We start from the raw sequence: 13,204 nt of genomic DNA, 5'->3' as shown, positions 1-13,204 counted from the left end.
AATTAAATAATAAAGCTATTGCAATAGCGATCCGTCCACACAAGCAAGTTGAAGTGAAGGGACCCCGAACAAAGGAAGCTTCACAAATTTATAGGTTTCATTTCCAATAGTACAGAATTGCATAAAAGGTGGGGAAATGGGTTCTGGGAGGGGGTAATCGCGAGAGGACAAAGGGGTTGATGGAATTCTTGATGTAAGATATCATGGTGATAGTCCAGGTAATGATTATGCATGTCTCCTTATTGTTTGACAGGAAGACTCTGCGGATGTGGGAAGATTGTTGATAACACCTGTTTATCAAATAAAATTGTTGTTCTCACTGAAAGTGTGTATTTGAGTCGTGCTCTTTTAGACTGGCTAGGTGGCAGTGTGGTATCAAGAAGAAGTGGAAACAGTCCGTAAAATATGTTGTGCCACAGAGGTGCCTATTAACTTGCAACAAAGTTTATACAAATATTCAACGTTTGCAATAGAGAGAAAAGACTACACTTAAAGTTAAAGAAGAAGAAGATATTATACAGTAACTAATAATACACAGAGAGGATACAATTCTAACAGCGGTAAAACGTTCACAGTTCAGAGCGATGTTTGACAGCTTATAACATTTTATCAAGGACAACGAACTAAAAGCTTAGAAGGGTGCATAAGTGGAAACCTTTGCAAATAGTAGAGTCAAACAATTAATTCTTCAGGATGGCAGGATTTTTTAAACAGGTACAATTTGATAGAAAGGTTCAAGGTATCAGTGCAAGGTTATATTATTGCGGTTTCGTAAATAGATACAGTTTCATACAGAGTAGAGAATAGGGAGATGCATCGGGTAACATGATAGAGGACACCATAACATTACTAAAGGAACAACGGAATAGTTTATTAGGGATAAATATATATATCTTAAAAAGGTCCATGGTTCAGCTGAATCTGGGTCATGAAAAGTACAAGGGAGGGCACCTCAGGCGGGGATTTGGGAGGGTGGAAGTTCCGAGAATGGGTGATCGTTATCGTTTTTGGTTATCTGGCTGGAGGTGCGATTATGCAAGTTTCCATGTGGGTGTGAGACAGGATTTAGCAATGGGTTATGTAAAAGGGTGCGTGTGTTTTCCAAGAGGTCTGGAGGAACTGTCTGGGTCAGCAGGGGATTAATTTACCTTGATACGGCAGAATAGGCTTCTCTTGACTTTTGAACCATGAAGTCAAGAAAATGGCTTCTCTCTGGCTAAACTGTCCCCTCTCTGTACATTGGTAGTCTCGTAATGCATGGGGGCAAATTCCTCTTACCCTGCCCCTTATAACATTTCCCCTCTCTGCGGATTAATTTTTAAGTAATTAAAAATTATTTCCGCACACCGGGGTAATGTACTCCCCACTCCCAAGGTGGAACATCGGTACTATCTCGGGGAACTCAGGGGAAGGACATAACGGAGCTTGAAAGGAGGTTGGGGAGGGCTTTTGTCTGCGGGGAGTTAACATAGCCGGGAAACATTGGAGGCAACAGCAAAGGGAGGTAAGGAGGAGGATCAAAGATAGAGCTAGAAAAAGGGTGCCTTTCACGATTTCCCTGAGCCAGGAGGCATTGGGAAGCCACGACCAGATATCCCAGTCTGAGACCCCTTCATTCTGCACCTCGTGGAGATCTTTTGTTAGGGAATCGATGGCTCGGAGGTGTGCTGTTATATTCAGGGTCTGATCGGATACATACATACAGCACTCCGCCCCGATGAGCTTACAGGTCCCGCCCTGCGCTGACAGGAGGAGATCAAGAGCCAAGCGGTTCTGAATAGAGAGGGATCGGACCTGAGTGAGTTCTGTTAACACTGCTAGCGTGGCGGCCTCAGATTCATTGATGAACCGCAACAAAATATCCGTTAGTTTTAAGATGTCCATATGGTTCGAGAAAGCCCCATAGGCTGGGAACACTGCGCGGAGCCAGGTCTCTGCCTTTGCCTTAGGTTTTAACGGGGTAGTCGGGGACCTCCTGTTTCTCAAGCGGCCGGTAGGTAAGTCCTGGGTTACCCGGAACCCTGGGTGTATGTGGCCGAGGAAGCAGGATCCTCTCATGTGAATACTGACCCACGTATAACCTCGGGAGGAACAGAGCCAGAATAGCCCGCTGAGGGGTTTCCCAATTCGTCCGGTGCTAAAGGCTTCTATGAGACCGTCAATGGGTGATTCTTGAATGAACGGGAACAAGACGGCTGTCAGGGCAGACTTGAGATCAGGGTAAGAACGGGAATGCGTGTGATTCCTGACTAAGGTGAGGTCCTCTCCGGGGTTTTTATAAGTCCATTCATCCGCTCCGTCTGACCTGAAGAGGCCGGATGGTACGGGGTGTGGAGTTCCCATTTAATTCCAAATGCCTTGGTGACAGACTGAACTACCTCTGCAGCGAAATGTGTCCCACGGTCAGAGTCTAATCGACGTGGAACTCCGTATCTGGGAATTATTTCCTGCATGAGGATTTTGGCAACGGTTTGAGCATTTGCTCGTTTGCATGGAAAAGCTTCTGGCCAACCTGAAAGTCGGTCTGTTATGACAAGTAATTGTTTAAACCCCATACAGTTCGGGAGTTCTGCAAAATCTAGTTGTAGGCTTTCAAAGGGTATATATGCCCAAGGTCTAGACCCTGGTGGTTTGCGTGGTTCTTGTTTTGGGTTGAATCCGGCGCAGATGGTGCAATTTTTGGATACTGCCTTCGCAAATTGGTGTGCACCTGGGGCATACCAATGCCTAAGGATGCTGTCTGCTAGGCGGTTTGCTCCCCAGTGTGTGAAATTGTGTAAAACCCGGAGGTGGCGGGGTACCCAGGCTTTAGGCATTGCTAGACGTCCGTCCGGCAAAACCCACGCATTGTCCCTTTGGTGTGCCCCCAGTTGTTGCCATGAGCTTATTTCTTCTACACTAGCGGTGCGATACATTCGATTGAAGTCTACATCGGCTGGAACTAAGATGGCTTGAAATTCATTTTCATACATTTCCCCTCTCATGGCCGCTGCCTTCTGGGCAGCGGCGTCCGCAATACTATTCCCTAAGGAGACAAAGTCCGTGCCATTTGTGTGTGCTTTGCAGTGTATTACTGAGATGGCCTTCGGGAAATGTATGGAGTCCATTAGTCTTTTCACTAGCGGTGCGTGAGAGATTTGTGTTCCTGCAGCTGTTAGGAATCCCCTCTGTTTCCAGAGGGTACCCGTAGCGTGTACCAGTCCGAAACAATATTTGGAATCAGTATAGATATTTACGCGCTTGCCTTCACTCAATTCGCAAGCTCTGATAAGGGCAATAAGCTCAGCTGCCTGCGCACTGTAGCGCGGGTTTATAGGTGCAGCTTCTAGGATGGTGTCGTGTGTTACCACAGCGTACCCAGTTTGTCTTGTTCCAGCCACGACCTTGGAACTTCCATCTGTAAAGATTGAGATATCTGGGTTTTCCAAGGGAAGGTGGTCTAAATCTTCCCGTGGCCTTTCGGCCAAGCGGACTGCTAAGGTGCAATCGTGATGGGGGGTCCCGTCGTCGGGCAGAGGCAGTAGGGTGGCTGGATTTAGGGTATTGACTCTTTTAATGCGCACGTTGGATGGTGTGAGCAGGGCAGCTTCGTACTGATTTAGTCGTTCGTTACTAAAATGTTGACAGTTTCGTAAGTTTAACAAGGTGGCTACAGCATGTGGTACATTTAGGATTAGTTCTTGATTTTGAACGATTTCTAGGGCTCTGTCCACTAATTCCGCAGCGGCAGCAATTGCCCTGAGGCAACCTACAGTCCCCTTAGCTACCGGGTCTAATTGAATACTGTAGTAGGCGACAGGACGTTCCTGGCCTCTGAAGGTTTGTGTCAGAACTCCGGAGGCTACCCCTTTCTGTTCATGCACGAACAGCGAAAAGGGGAGACGGTAGTCTGGCAATCCTAAGGCTGGAGCGGACCTCAGTTCCCTTTTGATAGTTTCAAAATTTTGTAGGCTTTCTTTGGACCATTCAAGGGGTTCTGGTTCGTCCTTATTAGTCATCTTTACAAGGGGTTTGGTTAATTCTCCATACCCTGGGATCCATGACCTGCAAAATCCGCTCATTCCTAGAAACCCGCGGAGCTGTTTCTTGGTCTTTGGCAGGGGAACCTTAGCTATAGCATCTACTCTTTCAGTTGTCAAAGCTCTTGTTCCGTGGCCAATTATGTGGCCCAAGTATTTTACTTCAGTTTGGCAATATTGTAGTTTTTTTGGTGAGACCTTGTGGCCCTTGTCGGCAAGGGCGGTTAGTAGATGGACGGTGTCCATGTGGCAATTAGTTGCGGAGGTGGAGCAAATTATCAAGTCATCTACATATATTAAAAGGGAGGAGCCAGCAGGAAAGGAGAGGTCTTGTAGGTCCCTATGCAATGCACAAGCAAAAATTGTTGGGCTCTCTACATATCCCTGTGGGAGTCTAGTCCAAGTCAGCTGTCCTTTTTCCCACGTAAAGGCGAACAGAAATTGGCTTTTCTCATGCACTCTTATGGAAAAGAAGGCGGAGCATAAATCAATGACACTGAAATATGTACTATCTGGTGGGATTCCGGTCAAAATTGTATTAGGGTTGGCGGTGATGGCGTGGCGGGGTATCACAAAGTTGTTGATAATTCTGAGGTCTTGGACAAGCCTGTATTTAACTGGGGCACCCGGGGGTGATGGCTTGCGTACCGGCAGGAGTGGACTATTGCATGGGCTGACGCAGGGAACAAGGATGCCTTGATCCATAAAATCCTGTATCATTGGCCTCAATCCTTCTATTGCCTCCTGCGGCAAGGGGTACTGTTTGATGGAGGGGTATGGGACATCAGTGCGGTATTTAATAACAACGGGATCTGCCGATTTTAAGAGTCCCACAGAGGTATTAGTATTTCCCCATAGGTGAACTGGTACCTTGTCAATCAGAGGGGTTGGTATTTCTAAATCAGTCAGGTTTTCTTCCTTTAAAATGCCTTGAAAGGAGACTGCCGCCTCTTCTGGCATGTGGAGGTAGATACCCTCAGTGCTGCAAGTTATAGTTGCCTGTAATTTACATAGTAGGTCTCGCCCTAGTAGGTTGACAGGGCTCGGGGTCAGTAGAAATGAGTGCTCAGCAGTCAGGGGCCCTATCGTTACTTTCGCTGGCTCTGAAAGAGCGCATGTCCTGGGGATCCCATCAATGCCCATTATACGTTGTTTTTGCTGACTGGACCTCAGATGACTGTCGTTTAAAGTTGAGAAAGTTGCCCCTGTATCTAGTAAACACTGATACTCATGGCCATCTATGGTGATTGTGCATATGGGGTCATGGGCTGATAAGGCAATTGTCGGGCATACCAGGGCAAGGTTTGAAGGATCCCCGTTTAATTGTCATTGGTTAGTCTCTGAATTAAGAGTGGGTTGCATTTGCTCCTGGTTAAATTCCAGCGGTAGTTGGAATGGGCGCTGATTCTGGAAAGGGTTTGGCGCTATCGGGTTAGGGTTTTGTGCTGCATTGGATCCCATCCCTAGAGCTGGTTTTGGTGCCACGGTATTTAAGAATAATGGACAATTTCGCTTGAAATGCCCTATTTGATTGCAGAAAAAGCATTGAGAGGTGGTCTCTCGATGCTGGACATTGTTAGCCCTTTGGTAAGGAGAGGCTTGTCGATTTGCATGTGCGTTCATCCCTCTAGGTTGTGTGGGAGCCTTTGAATTTCTGAAGGGGTAACTAGGTTGGGGGTTATATGCGGTACTGGCTGCACTCAAAGCCAAGGCGAGGACTCTAGCATCGTCCTCCTTTTCCTTCCTTGCCTCCTTTTTCTTTTTCTCATCCCTTCCATCATAAATGGTTTTCGCAAGCCCGAGGATCTCACTCATGGGTTTCCCTTCATAGGCTACTTGGAGGGAGAGGAATTTTCTGATGTCTGGACAAGCTTGGTCTTTAAAGAAGCTTTTCACCACTACTTGGTTGTCTGGGGTATCAGGATCGATCCCCCCCCATGTTCGAAAGGCGGTTATTAGCCTGGTATAGAAGGCGGTGGGAGTTTCATCAGGTTCTTGGGTTACCTCCCTGATCTTAGTCCAATTTGTAGATTTTTTTCCCGCGAGCCTTATCCCATGTAAGATGGCTTTTCGAAACGCCTTCAGATACCAAATCCCAGGCGTGGTGTTATAGTCCCATTCTGGTTCGGTTCTAAGTTGGGCTGCAGTTAGAGGCTCGATCCCTGCAGGTTTATTGAGTTGGACATCAGGTAATTTTAGGGCTTCTGTTGCTTTCTCTAAAATCTCCTCCCGTTCGGGCTCATTAAAAAGACCATTCAGGAGCATGTGTACGTCTGCCCAGGAGGGATTATGAGTAGAAAAAATAATGGCAATTTTACGATAGCACATGTCAGGATTGTCTTTTAAGGTCGACATCTGCTGAGCCCAATTCAGTAGGTCTGAGGTTAAAAAGGGAACATGGGAATAGACGAAGTTCGTCCCATCTGAAACTGGGACTGACCTTAAGGGATATTGTCCCTGGGTTTTCTCGGTAGCCTCTGGTTCCTTTTCTATGGGGTCTCTTTCCTTTGTGGACGATCCCTTTAATTCCGATAAAACTGTCACTAGTTGCTCCACTAAATTGGTTTCTGGGTCACGACTACGAGTTCTGCTAGCAACAGGACTTAGCTGGGGGGGTACTTCAGCAGGAATTCGGGCTTCGAGGTTGCCCTGAGGTGCTGGACTTAGACTAGGCATGGCAGGAGTTACAGATCCGCCCTCCACTGCACTCCGGGAGTCTTGGACCTCAGCCTCCCGTTGTCTGTTTGCGTTAGAAGGAGATGGTGCCGGGGCTTCGGCAGGGCTGCAGAGCTGGTCTACCGGCTCTTCTATAATTGTTTCCTGGTACGGTGGGGGTCTTGAACTCCTTTCCGTTATTACTGGCATTTGTGGGGCTGTTGGACCTTCAGTCCCTTTAAGAAGGATTTTTGCCTTTTCAAATAAGTTGAGATATCGAATTTGCAAGGGGTATTGGTCTTCCAGTGTTATTCTTAGTGCAGAGATTCGCTGGGCATTAAGGGAACCTCTCGGGATCCATTTTTCCCCCTCTGGATGGTCCGCAGTGACGCGGATCCAGTCTTTCTGACAGAGTCTTTTTAGCCGATTTTTGTCAAGTTTTTCCACCCCAGGTAATTCATGCCAATGTTCGAATATGAATTGTAATGGGCTTTCATCCTCAGAGTCCCCACTTTGGCGAAGCTTCCATTGAGCTTTGCCACGGCTGGGAGTCTGGGACAGGAATTCCTTTGAATTATGCGCACCCATGTTTATTCTGGCTCTTTATACTGCAGTTCTGGGTCCCCGACCCTGTTCCTGGACACTCTTAACTTCCCGAGTCTATGACTCACCCCCACGTCCTTGTGGTGTTCCTGCCTGCCGTTCGCGTGCACTAACTACTAGGCGGCCTGGTGCAGCTAGATACCTAAGGACCCCCTTCTGGTCATCAATTGCCTAGGGTCCTGCAGCAACTTTCCTGCCTCTTACAATCTAATAGAAAGACTACCTGCCCTGGACGCTTGCCCACGCAATGCCGGGTGGTTAGCCTTGGAAGGAAGGTTTTTTGAAAAGAACGGGTGACCTTGCGATCTAGAACAACCCCGTCACTTCCCGGTGGGGATCGGGGGTGTCTAGGGGCGGCTTCACCCGAAGATTAAGAGCAGAGGAATACGGAAAAAAGGTTGGGTAGATTGCTCAGAACTCCTGCGCAGATTGGCAGGAGCGAGCTGGGTCCGTCCTTCTGGGTATTTCGTTTAACGAAAGGACGGATCCCAAAGGCTCTAATTCTTCTTTATCCCTTATGCCTTTACAGCTTAGCTGCAACTAGAGCCCAAGATAAGAAACAGAAAAGGAGAGAACAGTGAAGAGTGAAGTTTTAGAATTTTAGTTGCTGCAGTAATCAGCCCACCGCGTGTCCCCTTTTAATACTCACGACCGATCCTTTCAGTCGAATCCCGTTGTCTCCAGCTTCCCACTGGTTCCTGAAGAAAAAACAGCCTTGTCCCTTTAAACGTTGCTTCGTCCTGGGGGTCCCGCTTGGACTCTCAATTACTACCAAGCGCCTCGGGTCCTGAGGTTGGTTTACCCCCCTGCAAAAGAGGCAAGGGCGCGCTGGGCTCCCCTTCCTCAGTGAACCCGGAGCTCAAGGCAAAACTGGGTCCCCGAAGTGGTCGCCAAACTGTTGTAAAAATTTGCAGAGCTACACGGTCCTAGAATTAAGTGGATCCTTGACCCAGGAAGAGTCCAGGTATCCTGGCAGGCAGACGAAGTTTGAGCGTCTCCTGCCTACCAAATAACAGAGGCCAAACCAGGACGTACGAAGCAAGGTACTTTATTAATTAAATAATAAAGCTATTGCAATAGCGATCCGTCCACACAAGCAAGTTGAAGTGAAGGGACCCCGAACAAAGGAAGCTTCACAAATTTATAGGTTTCATTTCCAATAGTACAGAATTGCATAAAAGGTGGGGAAATGGGTTCTGGGAGGGGGTAATCGCGAGAGGACAAAGGGGTTGATGGAATTCTTGATGTAAGATATCATGGTGATAGTCCAGGTAATGATTATGCATGTCTCCTTATTGTTTGACAGGAAGACTCTGCGGATGTGGGAAGATTGTTGATAACACCTGTTTATCAAATAAAATTGTTGTTCTCACTGAAAGTGTGTATTTGAGTCGTGCTCTTTTAGACTGGCTAGGTGGCAGTGTGGTATCAAGAAGAAGTGGAAACAGTCCGTAAAATATGTTGTGCCACAGAGGTGCCTATTAACTTGCAACAAAGTTTATACAAATATTCAACGTTTGCAATAGAGAGAAAAGACTACACTTAAAGTTAAAGAAGAAGAAGATATTATACAGTAACTAATAATACACAGAGAGGATACAATTCTAACAGCGGTAAAACGTTCACAGTTCAGAGCGATGTTTGACAGCTTATAACATTTTATCAAGGACAACGAACTAAAAGCTTAGAAGGGTGCATAAGTGGAAACCTTTGCAAATAGTAGAGTCAAACAATTAATTCTTCAGGATGGCAGGATTTTTTAAACAGGTACAATTTGATAGAAAGGTTCAAGGTATCAGTGCAAGGTTATATTATTGCGGTTTCGTAAATAGATACAGTTTCATACAGAGTAGAGAATAGGGAGATGCATCGGGTAACATGATAGAGGACACCATAACATTACTAAAGGAACAACGGAATAGTTTATTAGGGATAAATATATATATCTTAAAAAGGTCCATGGTTCAGCTGAATCTGGGTCATGAAAAGTACAAGGGAGGGCACCTCAGGCGGGGATTTGGGAGGGTGGAAGTTCCGAGAATGGGTGATCGTTATCGTTTTTGGTTATCTGGCTGGAGGTGCGATTATGCAAGTTTCCATGTGGGTGTGAGACAGGATTTAGCAATGGGTTATGTAAAAGGGTGCGTGTGTTTTCCAAGAGGTCTGGAGGAACTGTCTGGGTCAGCAGGGGATTAATTTACCTTGATACGGCAGAATAGGCTTCTCTTGACTTTTGAACCATGAAGTCAAGAAAATGGCTTCTCTCTGGCTAAACTGTCCCCTCTCTGTACATTGGTAGTCTCGTAATGCATGGGGGCAAATTCCTCTTACCCTGCCCCTTATAACAATTTAAAGCAGGTGGCTTCCCCCCAAAGAATCATGGGAACTGTAGTTTGTTAAGGCTGGTGGGAAATGTACCTCTGTGAGGGGTAAACTACACTTTCCAGGATTTTCTGGGATAAGTTTTATGCTTTAAATGTATGCAAGTTTATGCTAGTAAATAATATTTAGGATTGCAACCCTTATTACTTACTGAGCCACTTAGGCTCTAACCTTAAACACATCTACTGCACTGGGATTAGACTCCGTTAGACACAATGTAACATACTGTACTTCTGCATAAATATGAATTGGATTACACTACTTGTAATGTAAAACCAAGGTACTTTAAAGCTTGCAGGCATCCCCAAACTTCGGCCCTCCAGATGTTTTGGACTACAATTCCCATCTTCCCTGACCACTGGTCCTGTTAGCTAGGGATCATGGGAGTTGTAGGCCAAAACATCTGGAGGGCCACAGTTTGGGGATGCCTGGCTTAGAGGGTGTAGCAGTGCCTTTTTAGTATTACCGGGCTAAACATCATGAGCACTACAAATTACAGGAGTTATTTAAAGAAATTACATATTATTTTAAGGTTGTAGGCAGAAATACAGAGACTAAGCGCAGATCACAAAAGAAAGAAAGCTGAACTAAACATTGGCTTCAAAATGGTACTTCTATCACCATGTTCCAGGAATGTAATCATTTGTAATGTGACTCAGCAGATTGCTCTGTCATAGTTCCAAGGCGGCAGAGTGGGTGCAGTTTGGCCAGTAACCAGGTATGCTGAAAGAGCAGGTGAGAGGTGAAAATTTTTGATGGGTGATGGCCTGGGAACTACATTTGTACCTTGGAAGTCCAACGGAATCCATTCTAGAAGTCCATTCGACTTCCAAAACCAAAGTGCAGCTTCTGATTGGCTGCAGGAAGTCGGACGTTCGACTTCCAAAAATAGTTCGCAAACCAGAACAGTCACTTCCGGGTTGGCGACGTTCAGGAACCAAAACATTCGAGGATTAAGCTGTTCGAAAACCAAGGTACAACTATACATTTGCACCAACTTGGAGTTCCATGAAAAGAAGAAAGGCAGGATATAAACATAAGAAAATAAAAAATAAAATATGAACCAGGCTTCTCTTTTTAAAAAGAAAACAGAAGCCAGGTTGAGGCACATAATTGTAAACAAGTTCTAGACTTTATGAATATTTTTATTTTTATTTTGCTTCGACTCAGACCAACACGGCTACCTACCTGTAACTGGGTCAGTTGTTTAGACTTCTAAAGACTGAACAATGTAAACTCATATTGTACAGCTGGAATGGGGAATCTGTGGCTTTTCAAACATTGTTGGATTACAACTCCTATCATCCCTGACCATTGGCCATGCTAGCCAGGGCTGAAGGGAAATGGAGTCTGACAACATTTGGAGGCAACAGGTTCCCCATCCCCAATGATTCCGGTGCAAAAGACATACATTTAACATGAAAGAACTCAGAGCCCCATAATTTGCTTGGAGTATTAGAACTGAACTGAGCGCACAATATTTCCACATAACTTTTTTTTTATTTCCGCAATGTATTTTTTATGGTGATGGGGGAGTTATTTTGTCATTGCCATTTCTGAACAAGTGGGAGTCAGGAATCTTTGCTGCTCTACTGCAACTCATACCAAAATTTACCAGGAGATCCTGATCTACCATCAGGGTAGTACACAATGAAGTGACACCATCCCACACCTTGGGTGAGAACTTTACCCATGGTACAGTCACAAAGAGGTTGATCTTGATGTGAATAGGTTATCCTTCATTGCAAACACAGCCAGTAAAAGGTCTCCTGCTGCTTATTGGTCTCTCTGCAATTTTTGTACCACTAATTATGCATTCTTGAAAATAGGTGTACCTGGAAAGCGATTTCTTACCGAGAGAGACAACTGCAGATGAGACCCATTATCTTGCTGCTTTGCAAAATAGCTCTTTTCTTTCAGGCATTTATTATGAATGCCTCTATTTTTAAGCCTATCATTGACTAATTATTTGCCAGAATAATTCCGTCCTCTCCTTTAGCTACATTGCGCTCGCTTAAAGTGCATGACTCACCAAGCTTCCCCCCTGGAGAATATAAATGGTAGATTAGATGTTTTCATCAACCTCTCTCCTGTTTGGGAAAAAAATATGTTTATGTTCATTGTTATTTTCTTTAATTTCCTGCCACAGGCCCCCAAACAAAATGGAACAAAAACCTTCTAAAAATATAACTCCCCGGCAAAAGGATGGCTATTATTAACAAGGAATTGTCACCAGCCCCACCTTATCTTGTGTGATGTGTTAACTGTTAAGAATTTCACCATGAGCATTATTAAGTTGGACTCTTAAGAATTACATTTCTAAATCTGAGATTTAACTAGAGACTCTTTGCTTTAATAGATTTGTATCTCAGGCAAATAAAAGGGATGCACTCTAGCTGTGTACTACTCCTTTTTAAGATCAAATATTTTTTGGGAGATTTCAAGAGGCACTTAGCCAAGGCAAACTGAAGGTCAACAGCAGATGAACCAAAAGGCTTGCATACTGCAAGCAGAAGGTAGGTATTTGCTATGCCCACACCAATAAATATGGCAATTAGGAATCTTTCTGTTCTGCTCTCCTGCTGTTTTGAGCTTGGCAGAATCACCTTTATGCTAACTGGGCTCTGGCTGAGACCCAGAACCAAATATTCACAGTGGCCAACCAGATGCCTATGAGAAGCCCACAAGCAGGACATGATCACAACAGGACTCAGCTGTTTATAATCCCCAGCAACTGGTATTTAGAGACACATACAGCCATCATTGATATAGTAGTCATTGATAGCCTTATCTCCCATGAATCTTAGACAAGGATGCTGGACTAGTTAGGCTTTTGGCCTGGTCCAGGAAGGTTCTTAAATTCTTAGAAACATAAAAGAAACACTGTCCTGCCTTCTCCAGCAGGAGACTTCTCAAACTAAAAAGTTAAGATGCTTCAAAAGTGATCAATATCCTGCTGGAGGAAACACCTGAGCCAACAACCTTTAGTGTCAAGTTGTAATGCGATTCAGTATGTTGCCTAAAGTTTGGCACCTTCTGTGTTCAGGATCCTCACCCCACATCCCGCCCAGTTCTAGTGAATGCTAGAGCTAAAAATGCCCCCACACCTTTAGCTACTCCGATAAGTGCTATGTTTTTAAAAAACTACTTGCAGTGATTGGTTGAACAACGGATTTCTGTTTATATGCCTTGCACTTCACATGCATGCTTGCACTGGCATCAATACTGCAAGAAATGTGCATTACGAGGGTCTGCCTTTTGCTGGATTCATACTTGTCTGCAGTGGAGAAGCAAAGTCACAATCCCAGCAGTCACCATCTCCACAGTGAGAGAAGCAGAGTATACAGGTAGACGCAATGAAGGCGTCTTGCTGAAGGGCCCATCAAAACCTGAAGCCAATACTGATCTTCCCCCCCACAATGGAACCAGCAGCCCACTTAGCACCAGTCAGATAGGTGAGCCAGAGGAAGAGCAGGAGATGCTAGGGATTGAACCTGGAACCTTCTACATGCAAGGCAGAGGCAACTCAAGGAAACAGGATGGAG

The sequence above is a fragment of the Zootoca vivipara genome, chromosome 3, assembly GCF_963506605.1.
Source record: "Zootoca vivipara chromosome 3, rZooViv1.1, whole genome shotgun sequence".
Lineage (NCBI taxonomy): Eukaryota > Metazoa > Chordata > Lepidosauria > Squamata > Lacertidae > Zootoca > Zootoca vivipara.
This window is presented reverse-complemented; position numbering follows the sequence as displayed.